Below are 6003 nucleotides of genomic sequence, written 5' to 3' on the forward strand. Positions count from 1 at the left end.
TCAGAATTATGGGTGTATTCAATACTCCCAATTTATAATTAATCTTGGATTAGGATTACAGTAATGTTTAGAGATATTATTGTGTATTATATTGTCTTTTGTTTTGAACATCTATGGCTTTCATTGTCGATTTTTCATATGGGGTCTTTTCATTTTTTTTCATCATTTTATGTATTCTAGGCTAGTTTTAGACCTAAGGCTGGGTATTTTCATGTTTTCGTATTTACACTAATTTCTTAGGTTTTACTTTATTTTTAATAATTTTATTTCTCTATTATTATCCCATATATGTTCAATATGTGTTTTTTATTTTATTTTCATGTTTTGATCCTTGTATGTGTGTCATGTGGGTGAAGACTTTTTGTTTTTTTTCCCATAATTTTCAGCATGTGTTATTCCTAGTGTAGGGTTAATATCTTGGTAACCCCTGTAAGATTTTGTCATGCTACCATGATTCATTAAGATTTTGTAATAAATACTTTACCTTCAGTATACTAACCATGTAGATGGCTAGATAGAGGTATATATGTTATCTTGTCCCTTATTTTAAAATTTATTTGTATCATGTTTGTATGATTCATGCTTAACTAGCCCACATAGAATTTATCAACCTAAGGTAGAAGTCCGATTTTCATCGGGTGGACAGAGGTTCCTAACACCTTCCTCGGACTGTAACCTGACACTAATCGTAACTCTTGGTTAGATTAGCTTGGAACAGAGTCATTTTTCAATGGAAAAAGAAACACTAACCGATCGTTCGGCGCAACGTGTACCTACGCCCAGACAAAGCCCAACGCAAAAAGACCGATGCACCCCCTGGAAAGGCAAAACGGACTAGGGGTGCGTCGATCTTTTCATGTTGGATTGTGTCTGGGCGCAGGTACACGCAGAGGCACAACACCAATTAGCGTTCTTTCTCCCTTTTTATTTATTTTTAGTTTGGGTCCTAGATCCTAAGCTAGGTAGCAACTCTTTGTTAACTTGAGACCTAAGATCTCTTTTCCTTTCGAGAGGGAGGGTCTGATGCCCTTTGTCCTCACACTGATTACCAACATTTATGCACATCCAAATGCCATGCATATCATCACCTCACCATGCATGCATGTACACAAAGACCATCTCTCATCCATACATGTAACCATGTCAAACACATCTGCACACATCATTTACCATATTGTAGCATACCAGGTCATCCCAGACCATACTAAATACATATTGTTTCATGTCTAACATATCACCAGACATCCAATAGCATAGCACGCACATATACAGTAAATAAGAGAGAGAGAGAGATGTAGCAAGTTTTCAAAGAATATTGTTAAGTCCTAGCGATTTGGTGGGACTTTGCAGGGAGTAGAGTGAAAAAGACACAAAGTCGACCAGGAACTCTAATTTGTGGAGTGTGTCAGATAATTATTCCACCCATGTAATCAAGCACATACAATAATTTTATAATAAATCTAAACCACTCTCCCATCCCTTTATTCCCACCACACTACTTTCCTTTCAAACAAATGGAGCCTAAAAGAATAAAATGATGTCAGCATAAGAACTACGTTCGAATTGAACCTTTAGATCCTAAGGGTACGTAGGAGGTATGTAGGTAGCTTGATAAAGTTACCATCAAGTTCACTCAAATTAATCAAAAAAATAAAATAAAATATGCAATGCAAAGTCAAAATCAAAGAGTTTGAGTGTAGTAAAAAAGAAAACAACCAACATATGAAAGCCTACCCTAAAAAAATAAAGGATCTTAATCAATGGTCTAAATCCTAAGAAAGATCTGCCAACCTCTTCTGCAATTTTGTAATTTGTTCTTTTAGGACAATGGGATCTGTGCACTTGGCAAGTCCAATGATAATCTTAGTAGTGAATACTCCTATTATACTTCTCCTTATATTATCATAATTTTATACTCCTTAAGTTGAAGGATTTATATTCACTGGATCAAACCCCAGATCTTTTATTGTCCTTAGTAAGCATGAATTTAGTGTTGAGCCATTATCTTCTAAGACTTGGGAGACTTGATTTCCATTGCGATCTATTGTTATGTGCAAAGCCTTGGTATGATTAGCTCCTTCAGATGATAAACCAGTATCAATTAACATGATAGCCTTTACAACAAAGATAATGACATTGATGTTCGCTAGTTGGGTAGGTCCATCTTAAAAGAAACATGCACTCTAGTCAAAGCTGTCAACACAACCTTGATGTGAAAGGAGAAAGCGATCAACAATCCCCAAATTAAGACATTAGCTTGTGCATTTTTCAATTGTTCTAATCTCATTTTCAAACTTCGATGGGGCTTTGCATTGTTCTAACTATTTGTTTGGCATATCAATTCGACTAAATTGTCAATATTGAACTCAGGTTGTTTATAATTCTTGTCACTTACGTAAGCTCTTAGATGAGCTTTAGGATCATTGGTTCTGTCAATCTTATCAATTTTTCACTTGAATTTTATCAAAATATGGGCATTGGGGAAGAAGCACATTCCTTTTATATTAATCATTTGGTCTTTTACCCCTTTAATGTTCTTAGGTGTATACTCGAACTTTTGTAATTTTTCCCTTAGGGCCTATTTAACTGACGGGGTTTTGATGGAGTGGGATAGTTGTACAAACTTTTCCACCCCAGTAGTATTTTAATGTGCTTGTTTAGCTGGGGTAGGTATTTGGATAGACAACAGAAAACATTTCCTTTTTTTCTATCGGCCCCACATGGCTGTATGTTTCTCCTACCCCACCCCTTTCCAAAGTCCCACCTGTAGACACCTCATTTTGTCACTCCGGAAGTCGTCCTGACAATGATGAGTATCCCTTACGACTGAGAAACTTTGTATCTATGGATTTAGGTGGTTTTCATGGTCTTTGACAAGTCCACCAAATCGTCCATATAAAATTATCAAAATAACCTTGAAGAGAAAAACATGATAATAACTTATTATTAATCCTGAAAATGTGTCGAGGTGCTTGAATAACGGATTATTTCATCATACCCAAATTTGGTAAAAAAAATGAACTCATTTGCCCCTTTATTGGGAGAAGATTTTATTTCTGATAAGTGGGACCCACATTAGAGGTAGTCCATGCTGATTAGTAGTATCTTCTATTTTCATACCAAAATGTAGTATGCAAAATAAGGAAAAAAATGACTTTTGAATCACTCGATTCGAGCATATAAAGATCAAAAGTTATGAGCATTTAGATGTTCCAAACTAACCCTAGATGGGCTAGACCCAGCCTAGTTCACTTTGGAACTAACCCGGTCCAGAATAGAACCATAAAAAGTGGCACAATCGACATCCAGACTAGAGGTCGACTGTCAATTAGCCCTAATCGACATTGAACTAACCTAGTGTTGGGAGGCCTTCACCTTTGCTATTAGCTAGCTCTGTCGCCTGCCCCATCTACGCTCTAGTGGCTTCGTACATCCTTGCTCTTTCTCCCGTCCTTGTTCCTGTCACGGGTTGTGCTCCCGTGACTCTCTGCGTAGTTATTTATTTTTATTCATGTCTGTATCTGCCTCTACCCCCTGTGACTACTACTACTATCTCTGGGCCAAAACTAAAGCCATCCTTGAAATGAAACCACTAACTAACCTCCGGGAACTCAAACGGCTACAAGGTTTTTTTATCCTACATCAGAAGTTCATCTCAAACCTATAAGGAAGGTGTCAACTGTTTTCATGCCATTGATCAGCCATTTGATATTGTCGAGCATAATCCTCCAAATATCGACATGTAATTGAAAATAAAAATTATTTCTTCGATAGTTAAGCCCCTCCAATCAATGTAAAATGATGTTTTTCGACACCACTTCGATGTCGTCTAACCTTGGACCGATGTCGGGAGAAGCTAAGAAAGTGCTTTTAAGGTTGTCAATCTATGTTTGTGAAGTAACTTCATGTCCATTTTGGGTTATCTTCAAAATGGATTTTTGGGAAGCTTAAAACATAAGAAAGGTAAATATTTGAATTAGTTTCCATATGCAATTTGAATCATATCATTACGATATCGGATTTGGAAGTTATGACTCGATTTTCAAGGTTGACGCGTGTGTTATAAAAAAAAGTAGTGTCTACATATTTGACAGATTCAATATCTATCTTGGGGTTCTTACACCGAGACTTAGCTCCTAATCAAAACATAAAGGTTGTAGCCCTTCGAGTCCTTTGTACGTAAGAGAAAGAATTGGGTCAAACGGAGGACGGATGAAAAAGTTATGATCATTTTTCATGAAGAAGCGTAATAGGCAATGTCAATCTCAAGATGTTGTTGATCGACACTATGTCGATGTCGACTTGGGGCATGTCAATGTCGAACAGAGCCATTTTAATCTCGATTTCTACGAATGCAAAGTGCATCTAACCTTCCATATCTTATGGAGTTTGATTCCTATTACACATGGAAACCTATTTGGAAGCTATGAACTCGTTTATGGATAGTCTTAGGCCCCAAGAAACACATCTTTGATAACAAAACACTTGCTTCAACATCATAGGCCAAGATTGTTGGCAAAACATACACCATTGATGCAAAACCACTTGGGAAATTTTCCATGGATGATTCGGATCCAAGCAATGATCCATGGACTAGTTTAAAAACATATACACTCTACTGAATCTATAAATACACTGCCTCCCATGTTGAGGAAGATCCTTATCTAGTTTTCTCTACGGTACAACTTTCCTTTGAACTTGGAATGAGCTAGAGAGAGAAGGTTGTGCAACCTAATACTTGGGTGACTATTATGAACGAATTTGAGTCTTCTTACTGAGTCAAGGGCTACCTCTAACCCTCTTCTTCAAAGCCTTTTGTTTGGGTAGGATCCTTTTGTCTTTGTTTACTTAGTTTTATTTTCTTTTAGCATCTTCTACACCTCCAGCTCTTGGGTATTGTATGAGCAAGGTGTGTGTGACCCTACCTTTTTAGGTAGAGATTGCACACACCTATTACTTTGCTTCCTATCTTGTATTTAGGAGATCGATTTCATCCTATGTTGTTCTCTTCTTCCTTTTAGGTATGATACAACCTATGTTTTGCATAGATTTTCATATTTTTCTTGGATGCCTTAGGTTAGTTTTTCATGGTAGTTTTCATACATATTGATCTCACAATGCTTGATATGTTATGTTCTCTTTCATGACATATAATTTCTCATTGCCATTCCATGTTATAGATTTTTTTACTATTGCATGCATATAGCTTTGTTTATCATATTGTCATGTCTTGATGTGCATATTTTTTGTGTATATTTTAGGATTTCTTCTCCACTTTCCACTCATGAGCATATTGTAATCTAGGGTTGTTTTCTATGTTTAGGTTGTAAATTTTTTTTTGTTTTTATAGTCATCTTGTGTTCTATTTGTCATTTACCCATGATACTCTCATGATGTTTTTTATTTTTTATTTTTTATGAGAAGAGAGAAAGTGTATTAATTAAGATGGCAAATATTTACAGAGTTTATACACAATTGGGGTTTTGGTTGTCAAGGCTTTTTCAGACCAACAAAAAAGCATTAATCGCATCAAATCATTTTGAAGCGGTCTATAAAAAGTCTCTCTTGATTTTTCCATCACTTGTAAAAAACTTGTTAGAAGTTCCCAAGGCCATGAAGATTGAGTTGGAGTTGGAAGAAGTCCAGGCAACTCATCATGTTTGCACCAAACTTCTTTCACCTTCACCCCTATCTCCTCAGCCAAAATAACCCTTGTGCTATCCCAACAAATTCTGCTTCCAAGAGATGACGAGAATTAATAGAACCTGCAGTTATCAAAATGAATTTGCCATCTAACAAAATGCAAGAAGCCCATCCAGATGGTCCTAGTTTTGTGGAATTGTTCCCTACGCATAGTAAAATAGGAAAATTGCAAATAGGTAAACTATGTAAAGAGGTAGCAACAGTTAGACCCTCATCATCAAAAACATCCCTTAAGGGATAGGGGGAAGGGCTGATCTTAAGATCTAGAAGCCATTGCTCAATCTTCTTAAGAAGTCTGAG

The sequence above is a fragment of the Telopea speciosissima genome, chromosome 7, assembly GCF_018873765.1.
Source record: "Telopea speciosissima isolate NSW1024214 ecotype Mountain lineage chromosome 7, Tspe_v1, whole genome shotgun sequence".
Classification (NCBI taxonomy): domain Eukaryota; kingdom Viridiplantae; phylum Streptophyta; class Magnoliopsida; order Proteales; family Proteaceae; genus Telopea; species Telopea speciosissima.